The sequence below is a fragment of the Cucumis melo genome, unplaced genomic scaffold (genome assembly GCF_025177605.1).
Source record: "Cucumis melo cultivar AY unplaced genomic scaffold, USDA_Cmelo_AY_1.0 utg000092l, whole genome shotgun sequence".
In the NCBI taxonomy this organism is placed as follows: Eukaryota; Viridiplantae; Streptophyta; class Magnoliopsida; order Cucurbitales; family Cucurbitaceae; genus Cucumis; species Cucumis melo.
Window position 1 is genome coordinate 2501 of NW_026123752.1, and position 17500 is coordinate 20000.

The window sequence follows — 17500 nt, forward strand, 5'->3', positions numbered from 1 at the left end:
TAATGATAGGAATAAGCTTACTGATCGGCAAAAGGCGAACGAAAAAATTAGAAATATTCCTACTAATACTAATATCAACTATACTGATGAGTCTGAGGACTCAGATCAAATTTCTCTGATACGCTATTCCTACCAATCGGATTTTCGTCGAGAGCTAATCAAAGGCTCTATGCGTGCTCAACGACGTAAAACATTTATTGGGAAACTGTTTCAAAAACGTGTACATTCTTTTCTTTTTTTTGACAGAGTAGCCAAATCTCGTTTTTTTGATATTCCTGGTCTAATGAAAAAACTTTTTAGACCTTGGATATGGACAAACACAGAATTGACTATTTCGAATAATAGAGAAGAAACGAGAAGCGAAAATATGCAAAAAAGTAGAAAGTTGTTGAAAAGCACCTTAGAAGAAAGACGTATAGAAATAGGAGAACTCTGGGATAGCATTCGATTTGCTCAAGTAATAAGAGGTTCTTTGTTAATAACTCAATCAATTATTAGAAAATATATTGTCTTACCCTCATTGATAATAGCTAAAAACCTTACCCGTATGCTATTATTTGCAGTTCCTGACTGGTATGAGGATTTTCAAAATTGGAATAAAGAAATTCATATAAAGTGCACATATAATGGTATTCCATTATCAGAAAACGAATTTCCAAAAAATTGGTTAACAGACGGTATTCAAATAAAGATCTTATTTCCTTTTCGTCTGAAACCGTGGCCCAAATCTAGGTTAGAATCCCCTGATTCAATAAAAAAGAAAAGGGATTTTTCTTTTTTAACAATTTTGGGAATGGAAACTGACCTTCCTTTTGGTACTGGCACAAGAAACCTTTCGTTTTTTGAACCCGAGTTAATAACCGAAAGAGCAAAAAATTTAAAAAACTGGACAAAGATGTGTATTGGAAGACTTTTAAGAACAAAGTTGTTTATAAAAATTTTCAAAGAAATTATAAATTTTTCAAAAGAAAAAAAAAAAAGAGGTCACCGAAAACATTTTATTTATAAAGATAAAAGAAGGAATAAAAGCACTTTTACAAAGAACCCCAATTCCATTATTTCAATTGAAAGAAATATACAAGTTGAATCAAGCTAAAAACGAAAAAAATTCGATAATAAGTAATCGAATGATCCAAGACTCGTCCATTGTAATTAGTTCTATGGATTGGACAAATTTTTCATTGAGAGAAAAAAAAATGAAAGATTTGACTGATAGAACAAACACCATACTAAAAAAAATTGAAAAAATTAGAAAAGACACGAAACAAGAGTTGCTAAATACAGAAATTAGTCCTAACAAAATAAGTTATGATGATAAAATATTTGAATCTCAGAAAAATATTTTAAAGATATTAAAAAAAAGAAATGTACGATTAATTCGTAAATCGCATCATTTTCTAAATTTTTTTGTTGAAAAATATCTATGTATATGTTTTCAACGTATGATTAATATGCCGAGGAATGGCCAACTTTTTATTGAATCAATAAAAAAAAAATTTACTAAATCCATTTTCAATAATGAATCAAATCAAGAAAGAATTGATAAAACAAATCAAAGTATAATTGACTTTATTTCAACTATCAAAAAGTCACTTTCCAATATTACTAATAAGAATGGAAAGATCTTTTTGGACTTATCATACTTGTCGCAAGCATATTTATTTTACAAATTATCACAAACACAAATTATTAATTTATCTAAGTTAAGACCTGTCTTTCAATATCACGGAACATCTCGTTTTCTTAAGAATGAAATAGAGGATTATTTTGTTGAAGTTGTTGGAGCACACGAAATATTACATTCCGACCTAAAACAAAATAATCTTGAAAATTCTGGAATGAGAAATCAATGGAAAAACTGGTTAAGGGGTCATTATAACTTGGATTTATATCCGATTAGATGGTCAAAATTACTCCCCCAAAAATGGCGAAATAGAGTTAAGCAAGATCGTAAAAATAAAGATTTTAACCAATGTTTTTCAGATGAAAAAAACCGATTAATTGCTTACAAAAAACAAAATCATTTTGAAATAGACGACTCATTACCGAATAAAAAAGATAAGAAAATAAAAAAATATATATATGATTGTTTATCATATAAATCTATTAATTATGAAGATAATAAAGATTCATATATTGTTGAATTACCAGTAGAAGTAAAAAATAATCAAGAAAGTTCTTATAAGTACAACACGGATAAATGTAAATTTATTGATATACTGACTGATATCCTTATCAATAATTATCTACGAGAAGATGATATTATAGATCTGGAAAAAACTATGGATAGAAAATATTTTGATTGGAGAATGCTGCATTTTTCTATTAAAAATAAGGTCGATATTCGATCCTGGATCCATATTGAGGCTGACACGAACAGTAAAAAAAATACTAAAACTGGGGTTAATCATTTTCAACTAATTAAAAAAATAAATAAGAAACATTTGTTTTATCTGACAATTAATCAAGATAAAAAAAGCAACCGATCCAACAAAAAAAAACAAACTTTTTTTGATTGGATGAGAATGAATGAAGAAATACTAAGTGGTTCCAGATCGAATTTGAAACGTGGGTGGGTCTTTCCAGAATTTTTGATACTTTATAATGCATATAAGATTAATCCATGGCTGATACCAATCAAATCACTTCTTTTTAATTTGAATGGAAATGAAAAAAAATTGAATGGAAATGAAATTTTTAGTAAAAAAAAAAAACTCATTGAAAAGAAAAAAGGATCTCTTTTTCTATCAGCGAAGGAAAAAACTTTTGAATTAGAAAATGGAAATAAAGCAGAAAAGGAATCTGTGGCCAAAGAGGATCTTGACTCAGTTCACTCAAACCACAAAAAAAAATCTTCAAGAAGATTCTGCGGTAGCAGATAGGAGAAAACGTATAAATCAAAACCAATACGCGAAAAAGATGAGCAAGGAGTTTGAGTTGTTACTAAAAAAATATTTTCGTGTTCAATGCAGATGGGATGGTTCGGCATACGTAAATAAAAAAATTTTCAATAACATCAAAATATGTTGTCTCCTGGTTAGACTGCTAGATCCCAAACAAATTTATATATCCTCTATTCAAAATGGCAACCTGAGTCTGGATATTCTGCTATCTTCGAAGGGCTTGATTCTTTCAGAATTAATTAGAACTGGAATACTTATTATAGAACCCATTCGTCTGTCTGTAAAAAATGATGGAAAATTTATTATGTCTCAAACCATAGGTATTTCATTAGTTCATAAGAATAAGTACCAATTTAATCAAAAATATCAAGAAAAAGGCTATCCTTATAAGAGGAGTTTTGCTGAATCCATTGCAATACCTCAAAAAATGACTGAAAATAGAACCAGCAATTATTATGATTTGCTTGTTCCGGAAAATATCTTATCCCCTAGAGGTCGTAGAGAGTTTAGAATTCTAATTTGTTTCAATTCTGGGAATAAAAATGATATCCAGAGAAATACAGCATTTTACAATGGAAATAAGGTGAAAACAGATGATCAAGTTTTAGATAAAACAAGCAAACATCTTGATAGATATCAAAATCAACTAAAAAAATTAAAGTTCTTTCTTTGGCCCAATTATCGATTAGAAGATTTAGCTTGTATGAATCGGTATTGGTTTGATACCAATAATAGCAGTCGTTTTAGTATGCTAAGGATCCATATGTATCCACAATTGCAAATTAGTTAATGCTACATTTTTCCTATATTGCCCGTACCTTATATGGTATATGAAGACAAAGAAATACACATATGGCACTCTCTTAGATTCTGATAGATGATATTAATTGAATTTAATGACGTATCTATTAGATTTAGAAATGAATCAAGAAAATATTCTTATTCTCATTTTAAATTGAAAATTGCAGTCTAAATATTTTTTGTGCATGCAAAAATATACCAGACTTTTGTATACCTATCTGAAATTTTCAAAAAAGGGATTGCTAGATTTTATTAAAAAAAAAAAAGAATAGAAATTCTTAATCAAAGTAAGATTATTGTGTATATCAAATTAAAACGAGTAACATTATTATTACTGATCAATAATAATTTATAAAAAAAAAGAAGGCTAAGGAGATTTAATTTTATGGTAAAAAATTCATTCAGCTCAGTTATTTCGCAAGAAGAAAAAAAAGAAAATGGAGGATCTGTTGAATTTCAAGTAGTCAGTTTCACCAATAAGATACGAAGACTTACTTCACATTTGGAATTGCACAAAAAAGACTATTTATCTCAAAGAGGTCTACGTAAAATTCTCGGAAAACGCCAACGATTACTTTCTTATTTATCAAAGAAAAATAAAATGCGTTATAAAGAATTAATTAATCAATTGGATATTCGGGAGTCAAAAACTCAGTAATTTAAAAAGTAATTTTTAATTATTTGATTTATTAGATCTTGCATTTTTATGAACTTATTTTAATTTTCAGCAATTCATGGAAAGATGAATCGAGGAAAAACTTATGAATGGACCGGCTACAAGAAAAGACCTCATGATAGTCAATATGGGACCTCACCACCCCTCAATGCACGGTGTTCTTCGACTCATCCTTACTTTGGATGGTGAAGATGTTATTGACTGTGAACCAATATTGGGTTATTTACACAGAGGGATGGAAAAAATTGCAGAAAACCGAACAATTATACAATATCTACCTTATGTAACACGTTGGGATTATTTAGCTACTATGTTTACAGAAGCAATAACCGTAAATGGTCCAGAACAGTTGGGAAATATTCAAGTCCCCAAAAGAGCTAGCTATATCAGAGTAATTATGTTGGAGTTGAGTCGTATAGCTTCTCATCTGTTATGGCTTGGCCCTTTTATGGCGGATATTGGCGCACAGACTCCCTTCTTCTATATTTTCAGAGAACGAGAATTAGTATATGATCTATTCGAAGCAGCCACCGGTATGAGAATGATGCATAATATTTTTTCGTATCGGGGGAGTCGCGGCTGATCTACCTCATGGATGGATAGATAAATGTTTGGATTTCTGCGATTATTTTTTGACAGCGGTTGCTGAATATCAAAAACTTATTACACAAAATCCTATTTTTTTAGAACGAGTTGAGGGAGTAGGTATTATTTCTGGAGAAGAGGTCATAAATTGGGGGTTATCAGGACCAATGCTACGAGCTTCCGGAATACCATGGGATCTTCGTAAAGTTGATCGTTATGAGTGTTATGACGAATTTGATTGGGAAGTTCAGTGGCAAAAAGAAGGCGATTCATTAGCTCGTTATTTAGTCAGACTTGCTGAGATGACGGAATCCGTAAAAATTATTCAACAAGCTTTGGAAGGAATTCCAGGGGGACCTTATGAAAATTTAGAAATACGATCTTTTGATCGAGCAAGGTCTCCGGAATGGAATGACTTTGACTATCGATTCATTAGTAAAAAACCTTCGCCAACTTTTGAATTGGCGAAACAAGAACTTTATGTGAGAGTCGAAGCCCCCAAAGGAGAATTGGGCATTTTTTTGATAGGGGATCAGGGTGGTTTTCCTTGGAGGTGGAAAATTCGCCCGCCGGGTTTTATCAATTTGCAAATTCTTCCTCAGTTAGTTAAAAGAATGAAATTGGCTGATATTATGACAATACTAGGTAGCATAGATATCATTATGGGAGAAGTTGATCGTTAAAATGATAATTGATACATCACAAGTCCAAGATATCAATTCTTTTTCGAGATTGGAATTCTTAAAAGAATTCTATGGAATTCTATGGGTACTTGTCCCTATTTTGACTACTGTATTGGGAATCACAATAGGCGTACTAGTAATTGTATGGTTAGAAAGAGAAATATCCGCAGGAATACAACAACGGATTGGACCTGAATATGCTGGTCCTTTGGGAGTTCTTCAAGCTTTAGCAGATGGTACAAAACTACTTTTTAAAGAAAATCTGCTTCCATCTAGAGGTGATACTCGCTTATTCAGTATGGGACCATCGATAGCAGTCATATCAATTTTACTAAGCTATTCAGTAATTCCTTTTGGTTATCGCCTTGTTTTAGCCGATCTACCTATCGGTGTTTTTTTATGGATTGCCATTTCAAGTGTTGCTCCCATCGGACTTCTTATGTCAGGATATGGATCCAATAATAAATATTCCTTCTTAGGTGGTCTACGAGCTGCTGCTCAATCAATTAGTTATGAAATACCATTAACTCTATGTGTATTATCAATATCTCTACGTGTGATTCGTTGAGACATAAACTTCTCCCACTTTTTTTCGAGAAAAGGGTTGAAATGCATTGAATAGATATCCTCATTTTTATATTTATTATTCGGATTAATGAACTAAATCAGATAGTTATATGAGTGAAAGAAAACAGCTTATATAAATAAAAATTAGCAGTCAAAATATTAAGTCTCATTTTCTATGTATAAGAGTTAAGCAGAAAAAAATATAGGCGCAAGAGAGCCCCAAGATTGGGTCACTAGTTATCCTGTCTTGAAGCGGACTCAAAAGATCAACCGGATTGAGTTTTCACTATTATTTTTATGTACTACCATATGTGTATTACCATAACACAGCCGATTGAGCAAAAATGAGTGGATGGTTAGAAACACCAAGATATACAAAGGATTAGTAATGGAGATTTTCAAAATTATCCAAAACCAAAAGAGAGAGAAGGACATTTTTGCAAAATGCATAATATAAAAAGAATACGAATTGGGGCTTTAAGTTTGTAGAAATGATCAGGCAGTACTCCCCACGATTCCGATCCAGAGTATACGCCTATCCACCCATTAAATAAATGACTATCGGAAACGAAATAATCCCTTATTGAGTAAGTACCCTTTTTCTCAGAAAGAAGAATAGGAACGAAAAAAAATGGAAAGAATCCAATTACAAAAAAAAAAAAAAAGAGATATTTTTTATTGTTTCTTATCTCCATTACTATATGCATTTCTTTCCTATCTCCCTATTCATAGAGATAGAATTCATGTCCGAATTCATGAACTAATGGAATAGCCAATTTTTTTTTCGTAATTGAAAACAATGGGTTATTGATATTTATAATAAATAGTATTTTAGTAAAGAATTAAGTTATTACTCAACAAAGAATTTTTTTTTAAAGGATGAGATCAATTCAGAAGTAACCTTTTTCTTTATTATTATAACAGACAGAATTCTATTGGGTTAATTTGGGGACACACGATAGATTTTTATCTTATAGTATATTTTTATCTTATAGTATTCTACAAAAAAAACATAGCAAGACAAGATAAATAATCCCGATACGCTCCTTAGATTTATTTAAGGCCCTCAAGGAGCCGTATGAGGTGAAAATCTCATGTACGGTTCTGTAATAGCGATGAGAACAGTGATGTTATTACCGACTATAATTATCTAACAGTTCTAGTACCGTTGATATAGTTGAGGCTCAATCAAAATATGGTTTTTGGGGTTGGAATTTGTGGCGTCAACCTATAGGGTTTGTTATTTTTCTAATTTCTTCCTTAGCAGAATGCGAGAGATTACCTTTTGATTTACCAGAAGCAGAAGAAGAATTAGTAGCGGGTTATCAAACTGAGTATTCAGGTATAAAATTTGGTTTATTTTATGTTGCTTCCTATCTAAATCTATTAGTTTCTTCGTTATTTGTAACTGTTCTTTACTTGGGTGGTTGGGATATCTCTATTCCATACATATTAGGTTATGAACTATTTGAAATAAATAAAGTGTATGAAGTCTTTGGAATGACAATTAGTATCTTTATTACATTAGCGAAAACTTATTTGTTCTTGTTCATTTCTATAGCAACAAGATGGACTTTACCCCGACTAAGAATAGATCAACTATTAAATCTTGGATGGAAATTTCTTTTACCTATATCTCTCGGTAATCTATTATTAACAACATCTTTTCAACTCTTTTCATTGTAAAGGAATACCATATTCTATATTCACGACTTGCTCAAACAAGAGAAAGAAACAAACATAAAATTCTTTAGAGATATTATAATATGTTCCCTATGGTAACTGGGTTCATGAATTATGGTCAACAAACAGTACGAGCTGCAAGGTACATTGGTCAGGGTTTCATGATTACTTTATCCCATGCAAATCGTTTGCCTGTAACTATTCAATATCCTTACGAAAAATTAATAGCATCGGAGCGTTTCCGTGGTCGAATCCATTTTGAATTCGATAAATGCATTGCTTGTGAAGTATGTGTTCGTGTATGTCCTATAGATCTCCCCGTTGTTGATTGGAAATTGGAAACGGATATTCGAAAGAAACGATTGCTTAATTACAGTATTGATTTCGGGATCTGTATATTTTGTGGTAACTGCGTTGAATATTGTCCAACAAATTGTTTATCAATGACTGAAGAATATGAACTTTCTACTTATGATCGTCACGAATTGAATTATAATCAAATTTCTTTGGGTCGTTTACCAATGTCAGTAGTTGATGATTATACAATTAGAACAATTTTGAATTCGAATTCCCTCAAATTGAAGTCTAAAATAAGTCAATCTGTTGATTAAAGAGTAATTTACAATTACTAAGGTTCTGTTTTGATCTAAAGACATGAGGTTTCTTTCGTTTTGTTTGTTTGGTCACTACCTACAAATCCAAACTATTGATTCATGAGAATTGTAGCTTAATTTAGATTGAAACTATATATTTCGAAATATATAGTTTCAATCTACTTTACTCTTTCAGATCAAGACTAAGATTAATAGAATAACTGTACCTACATTAATTCACACCCCTTAATATTTAATTAGGAATTGATTATACATTTTTTTTCCTGGTCAGATCAATAAGGTCATGAAAAACATTTAGATTTATTTATCTCTTTTTTTACTACATATAATGGATTTGCCTGGACCGATACATGATTTTCTTGTAGTCTTGTTGGGATCAGGTCTTATATTAGGAAGTATGGGAGTACTATTATTTAACAACTCCATTTATTCTGCTTTTTCGTTGGGACTGGTTCTTGTTTCTATATCCTTATTCTATATTCTAGCAAACGCCCAGTTTGTAGCTGCTGCGCAACTCCTTATTTACGTGGGAGCTATAAATGTTTTAATCATATTTGCTGTGATGTTCATGAAGGGTTCAGAATATTCCAAAGATTTTAATCTTTGGACCGTTGGGAATGGAGTTACTTTTCTGGTTTGTACAAGTATTTTTGTTTCACTAATGACTACTATTGTAGATACGTCATGGTATGGGATTATTTGGACTACAAGATCAAATCAGATTCTAGAGCAAGATTTAATAAGTAATAGTCAACAAATTGGAATTTATTTATCAACATATTTTTTTCTTCCATTTGAACTCATTTCGATCATTCTTTTAGCTGCTTTGATCGGCGCAATTTCCGTGGCTCGCCAGTAATAAATCTTTAGTTAGAAATAGCATAATTTAAACTTTGTTGTATGTTATCACACACATTCCCCTTCAATTCTATTTGAAGATTTTTTGGTCTAAACTCAAAATTCTTTTATTCGATCGATTACGAATATATTCTCTTGTTCTGTACTTTTTTTTTGTCAATTGAATTGAATCTATTACATTTTTGTTCATATTGAAATGAATCGGAATTGATAAGGAGTTGGTCAATCATGCTCGAACATGTACTTATTATAAGTGCCTATTTATTTTCTATCGGTATCTATGGATTGATCACAAGCCGAAATATGGTTAGGGCCCTTATGTGTCTTGAGCTTATACTGAATGCAGTTAATATGAATTTCGTAACATTTTCTGATTTTTTTGATAGTCGCCAATTAAAAGGGAATATTTTCTCAATTTTTGTTATAGCTATTGCAGCCGCTGAAGCAGCTATTGGCCCAGCTATTCTTTCGTCAATTTATCGTAACAGAAAATCCACTCGTATCAATCAATCGAATTTGTTGAATAAGTAATATTTATTTATGAGATAAATTATGATATTCATCACAAGTAAAATTATATGTATCATACGTAATCCATGATAATGTTTGCGAAAACGTAAAAAATCAAAGTATCTTGGCCCTATCGCATGAGTTAATCTGAAAGTAGATTGATTATCAAAATTCTGATAAATTATTGACTCATCTGGTATCTAAATATATAATTCATTTACAAATTTACTCGATCGAAAATTTATAGTCTTAAAAAAAAAATTATAGATCCAATGTCACATTCAGTAAAGATTTATGATACATGTATAGGGTGTACTCAATGTGTCCGAGCTTGCCCCACAGATGTATTAGAAATGATACCTTGGGGCGGATGTAAAGCTAAGCAAATAGCTTCGGCTCCACGAACGGAAGACTGTGTTGGTTGTAAGAGATGTGAATCTGCCTGTCCGACAGATTTTTTGAGTGTTCGCGTTTATTTATGGCATGAAACAACTCGAAGCATGGGTCTAGCTTATTGATACGTTCTCTAAAAGCCCCCTTGAATACATTTGATTTCTTTTTTACCGACAAAAACTCGTGCTCGAAAATAAATATACATATATATATTTTTTTTTATTTTATTTTCGAACATGGGTTTTTTTAGTCCAAGTGTATCTTGTTTTTACTACGAATTATTTTCCTTGGTTAACAACAGTTGTAGTTTTTCCAATATTTGCGGGTTTATTACTTTTCTTTTTCCCTCATAGAGGAAATAAAGTAATGAGATGGTATACTATATGTATCTGTGTACTCGAGCTGCTTCTAACAACCTATGCGTTTTGTTATCATTTCGAATTAGACGATCCATTAATCCAATTGATGGAGGATTATAAATGGATCCCTTTTTTGGATTTTTACTGGAGATTGGGAATCGATGGACTTTCCATAGGACCCATTTTACTGACGGGGTTTATCACCACTTTAGCTACTTTAGCGGCTTGGCCAGTTACTCGAGATTCCCGATTATTCCATTTTCTAATGTTAGCAATGTATAGTGGTCAAATAGGATCATTTTCTGCTCGAGACCTCTTACTCTTTTTTATCATGTGGGAGTTAGAATTAATTCCCGTTTATCTACTTCTATCGATGTGGGGCGGAAAGAAACGGTTGTATTCAGCTACAAAGTTTATTTTGTACACTGCGGGAGGTTCCATTTTTTTGTTAATGGGAGTTCTGGGTATCGGTTTATATGGTTCTAATGAACCAACTTTAAATTTTGAAACATCAGCTAATCAATCGTATCCTATAGCACTAGAAATACTATTCTATATCGGATTTCTTATTGCTTTTGCTGTCAAATCACCGATTATACCCTTACATACATGGTTACCAGATACCCACGGAGAGGCACATTACAGTACTTGTATGCTTCTAGCCGGAATCTTATTAAAAATGGGAGCATATGGATTGGTTCGGATCAATATGGAATTATTACCCCACGCCCATTCTATCTTTTCACCCTGGTTGATCATATTAGGCATAATTCAAATAATCTATGCAGCTTCAACATCTTCGGGTCAACGCAATTTAAAAAAAAGAATAGCTTATTCCTCCGTCTCTCATATGGGTTTCATAATTATAGGAATTGGTTCTATAAGCGATACGGGACTGAATGGAGCTATTTTACAAATAATCTCTCATGGATTTATTGGCGCTGCACTTTTTTTCTTGGCAGGAACAAGTTATGATAGAATACGTCTGGTTTATCTCGATGAAATGGGAGGACTGGCTATCCCAATTCCAAAAATATTTATGACTTTCAGTATCTTATCGATGGCTTCCCTTGCATTGCCTGGTATGAGCGGTTTTGTTGCAGAATTAATAGTCTTTTTTGGAATAATTACTAGCCAAAAATATCTTTTAATGGCAAAAATAGTAATTACTTTGGTAATGGCAATTGGAATTATATTAACTCCCATTTATTTATTATCTATGTTACGCCAGATGTTCTATGGATACAAGCTTTTTAATGCTAAAAATTCTTATTTTTTTGATTCGGGACCACGAGAGTTGTTTGTTGCGATCTCTATCCTTATACCTGTCATAGGTATTGGTATTTATCCAGATTTTGTTTTCTCACTATCAGTTGACAAGGTCGAAGCTATTTTATCTAATTATTTTGCTAGATAGTTTTCATAAAAAAATGAAACAGCAATACTATAATAATTTTTTTTAATCATTCGTTGCACAATAAAAAAAAGAAGTCTTTTTTCTTAAGTTAAATAAAAAAATGAATTGGACTTCCTCATACATTTGGCTTTTGTGAGAACCATTTGAATCAAGTAATGTAGTGATTCAAAGGGTTCTCGATGTCTTACACACAATTTTCTTATCTATACCCCTCCATGTTTGTGTTCGTCAGGCCCTTTCTTGAATGAATTCAATTAGATGTTAATGTAAATGAACCATAACTATGTAGCCCTATCCCTAATAGATTGACCCCAAAATAGCATATCCAAATTATAAGAAAACCCATAGAGGCCACAATTGCGGAATTTACACCTTCAAAATTTTTATTTGTTCGCGTATGTAAATAAATTGCAAATATCGTCCAAGTAATAAATGCCCAAGTTTCCTTTGGGTCCCAATTCCAATACGATCCCCATGTCTCATTAGCCCATACTGCCCCTGAAAGAATACCTATGCTTAAAAAGATAAACCCTAGACTAATAATACGATAACTCCAATGATCTAATTGTTGAATCAGTTGAGACTTATAATAATTCTTCGAAGAAAAAAAGGAAGTGTTTCTTACAAAATAGTTCCCTTCGTTGATGTATTGGATCTCATCAAAGGAAAATAACGCATTTAATAAATTATTGTTTTTACCAAAAATTCTTATAGCTTTTTGAAATGTAATCACTATAAGAGCTACTGAAAATAATGATCCACATAAAAGAGCTGCATAACCTAATACCATCATACTTACGTGCATCATTAACCAATGAGATTGGAGAGCGGGAACTAATAGTGGGGATTGATGCATTTCAGTTAAAAAACCTGAAGTAGCAAAACCTTGTGTAAAAATAGTACTTGGCGCGGTTATTGCGCTTACACTTAAATGGTTTTTATATTTTTTTAAATAAGCAAATAGATGAATAATGGATAAAGCCCATGAAAGAAATAGTAATGATTCATATAAATCACTTAATGGTAAATGCCTCAAATAAATCCAACGAGTAACTAATAATCCTGTTATACAGAAAAAAGTAACTATCATGCCCTTTTCTGACGAAACATAGAGTCCTACGGTTTCATTGATTAATAAGGTTATTAACTGAATTGTAATGACAATTGAAATGACCGAAAAAGATATATGAGTTAATATATGCTCGAAAGTTAAAAATATCATAAAAAAATAAATTTAAAGGTCCCGCAATTCAATTATTTGAATTAATATCTGGGACTTGAATTATTAATTCTATTATAGAACTTTTTTTTATAAAAAAAAAATGGCATGCCGCCACTCGGACTCGAACCGAGATGCTCTAGCACTGCTTCCTAAGAGCAGCGTGTCTACCGATTTCACCATAGCGGCTTTCTCGAAATCATAATAACCTATTATTATTCAATCGTCGAGATTGAAAAAAATAGAATGAATTTGCAATTAAATGGAATATTTTTTACAAAATATTTATCGTGGATAAAAAACTCTTTATCTTTAAATGATAATTTCATTAAAGGGAAAAAAATAGGAGATTTGAGCGTTTCCAATAAAAATCTTATCCGATTTCATTTATTTCAATAAGAATTTAAGGTGTCAATTTTCTTCATTTAATAATAGTTTTATTTTTTTAATAATAGTTTTATTTTATAGGATTTTGCAAACCAATTTCATTATGTATTCGGCGAGATATATTCTATATCTATAATAGTAATAATGATTTCGAGAAAAGAAATAAGGTAAGGGTTCATAGAATTCAAAAAGAAGGTTTTAACTTAATCAACTAATGTCATCGTTTCAATGTCTTATTAAATTTTTAATAAAGAGTTTCAGTTTACTATTTGCTCTTCTATATTTCGATATTATATATAATATCGAAAATAGATAATAAAATCAAAAATCAACAAAAACTTTTTGGTTTAGTGGGGCGATGGGGATTCATATTTTCCCCATCTCGAAAATGATAAAACAAAGATATGAAAAAGAAAGGTCAACCTTTTTTATTCTTTGAACAAAAAAGTACCATTTTCCATTTTTTAATTGAGTAAACAAACGATTTATTATTTTTTTTTACATAGCCTACAAAAAGGAAAAAGAATTTCATATTTATCCGCTCAAAACATTAGGAAAATTACACTAATTGCTTTGATAAAAAAAAATTTATATTTAATATATAAAAAATATATATATAAAATATAAAAATTATAAACGAACTTTTACTAGGCTGTTTTTTGAGTCAAACCAATTCAGATTATTCCAATCTTTCAGTATTTATTTGATTTGTCCCCCAAAAAACTTTGGGAATTACCCGTTGAAAGAGATTTTGCTAGCGAAAAAGCTTTCAACGCTGCCCGACGCCCTTTGCTTTTCCAAATATTTTTCCGAATCCGTTTTTTTGATATAGAAGTGCGCTTTTTTGGAACTGCCATTACAAAATTATAATTGATTATTCATTACTATAGTTGGATGTGAAAGACATCTATTGTTCAAAATGAATTGTTCTTTACTATTTATTATCCATTTATTATTGAAATTATAGTATACTCCTAATATAGCTATCGAAAATTCGAAATTATTAGATTAGAAACAAAGAAAAAACAATATATATAATGTTATTTTGTCAAAAAAAAATTGTTTAATGATTCGTAGAATTTAATACAAAGAAGTCTTATTTTACTGGATCAACTTGTAGACTGTCTTTTATGATTGATACCAAAATAAAATAGTGTTTTTGGTCTAATTATTCTTTCTTGCTCTAGAGCGGGGAATTTTTGTAATGCATACTAAATAATAAAGAAAATTTGCAGTTTCTATATTGTCAAAAAATTTTACTTAAAAGTAATGGGTGTGTTCATTAATAGTTTCAATGGATCATCTCATCTTATTTGAACAATTGTAACTTCGTGACTTGAAATATTTGAAGTATTTGGCAAAAAATTAAGAATAGAAAAATAAAATTCTATTTCCGTTTTGGATATTTAAATTTGTTATTAACTGATCCTTTTGAAAAGAGATAAGAGCTGGTGAATCAGAAAAATTAATTAGGAATTTAATATACTTTTTTATGGAATATACATATCAATATTCATGGATCATACCGTTCATCTCACTTCCAATTCCTATCTTAATAGGAGTGGGCCTTCTACTTTTTCCGACGGCAACCAAAAACCTTCGACGTATGTGGTCTTTTCCGAGTATTTTATTGTTAAGTATAGTTATGATTTTTGCAGTTTATCTGTCTATTGATCAAATAAATACTAGTTATATCTATCAATATGTATGGTCTTGGACTATCAATAATGATTTTTCTTTAGAGTTGGGCTACTTGATCGATCCACTTACTTGTATTATGGCAATATTAATCACGACTGTTGGAATTATGGTTCTTATTTATAGTGACAATTATATGTCTCATGATCAAGGATATTTGAGATTTTTTGCGTATATGAGTTTGTTCAATACGTCAATGTTGGGATTAGTTACTAGTTCGAATTTGATCCAAATTTATATTTTTTGGGAATTGGTTGGAATGTGTTCTTATCTATTAATAGGTTTTTGGTTCACTCGACCTACTGCGGCGAATGCTTGTCAAAAGGCATTTGTAACTAATCGCGTAGGGGATTTTGGTTTATTATTAGGAATTTTAGGTCTTTATTGGACAACGGGGAGTTTTGAATTTCGGGATTTATTTAAAATATTCAATAACTTGATTGATAATAATGAGGTTAATTTATTATTTGTTACTTTGTGCGCCGTCCTATTATTTGCAGGTGCAGTTGCTAAATCTGCTCAATTTCCTCTTCATGTATGGTTACCTGATGCTATGGAGGGTCCTACCCCCATTTCGGCTCTTATACATGCTGCTACCATGGTAGCAGCGGGAATTTTTCTTGTTGCTCGGCTTCTTCCGCTTTTTATAGTAATACCTTACATCATGAATCTAATAGCTTTGATAGGTATAATAACAGTACTATTTGGAGCTACTTTAGCTCTTGCTCAAAAAGATATTAAGAGAAGTTTAGCCTATTCTACAATGTCTCAATTGGGCTATATGATGTTAGCTTTGGGTATGGGGTCTTATCAGGCTGCTTTATTTCATTTGATTACTCATGCTTATTCAAAAGCGTTGTTGTTTTTAGGATCGGGGTCCATTATTCACTCAATGGAATCGGTTGTTGGATATTCTCCAGATAAAAGTCAGAATATGGTTCTTATGGGTGGTTTAACAAAGCATGTGCCAATTACAAAAAATGCTTTTTTATTAGGTACCCTTTCTCTTTGTGGTATTCCACCCCTTGCCTGCTTTTGGTCCAAAGATGAAATTCTTAATGATAGTTGGTTGTATTCACCGATTTTCGCAATAATCGCCTGTTCCACAGCAGGATTAACAGCATTTTATATGTTTCGCATCTACTTACTTACTTTTGATGGACATTTAAACCTTTATTGTAAAAACTATAATGGAAAAACAAATAACTCCCTTTATTCAATATCATTATGGGGTAAAGAAGGATCAAAAATCAGTAAAAAAAACTTTCCTTTCTTCTCATTATTAACAATGAATAATAATGAAAGGTCTTCTTTTTGGATAAAAAAAAAAACATCTCAAATTAATAGTAATGTAACAAAAATTATGCGCCCGTTTGTTAGTAGTCCCCATTTTAGTACTAAAAATACTTTTTATTATCCCTATGAATCAGATAATACTATGCTATTTCCGATGTTTGTGTTATCCCTATTTACTTTGTTTGTTGGAATCATAGGAAGCCCGTTCACTCAATTCAATCAAGAAGCAATTGATTTGAATATATTAGACAAATGGTTAACTCCGTCTATAAACTTGTTACATGAAAGTTCAAAAGATTCTGAAAATTGGTATGAATTTGTTAAAAATGCAACTTTTTCTGTGACTATAGCTTATTTCGGAATATTTATAGCGTCTTTCTTCTATAAGCCCACTTATTCATCTTTACAAAATTTGAATTTTCGTAATTCAGTTGTTAAAAATTTTACTAAGAATTTTTTTTTTGAAAAAATTATAAATATAATATATAATTGGTCATATAATCGTGGTTACATAGATGCTTTTTATCGAATATCCTTAATTGGGGGTATAAGAATATTAGCTGAATTAACTTATTTTTTTGATCGACGGATAATTGATGGAATTATCAATGCGGTGGGTATTCTTAATTTTTTTGTAGCAGAAAGTATTAAATATGTAGGAGGTGGTCGAATCTCGTCTTATATCTTGTTGTATTTAGCTTATTTAGTTAGTTTTATATTATTAATTTACTTTGTTTTTTTCTAACAGCATTTTCAAATTTATCATTTTTTATATATCGAACTGGACGATTCCATCGTTTATAGTCGAAAAGGATAGTCACAAGAGGTTTTTCAAACCAGAAGAGAGATTT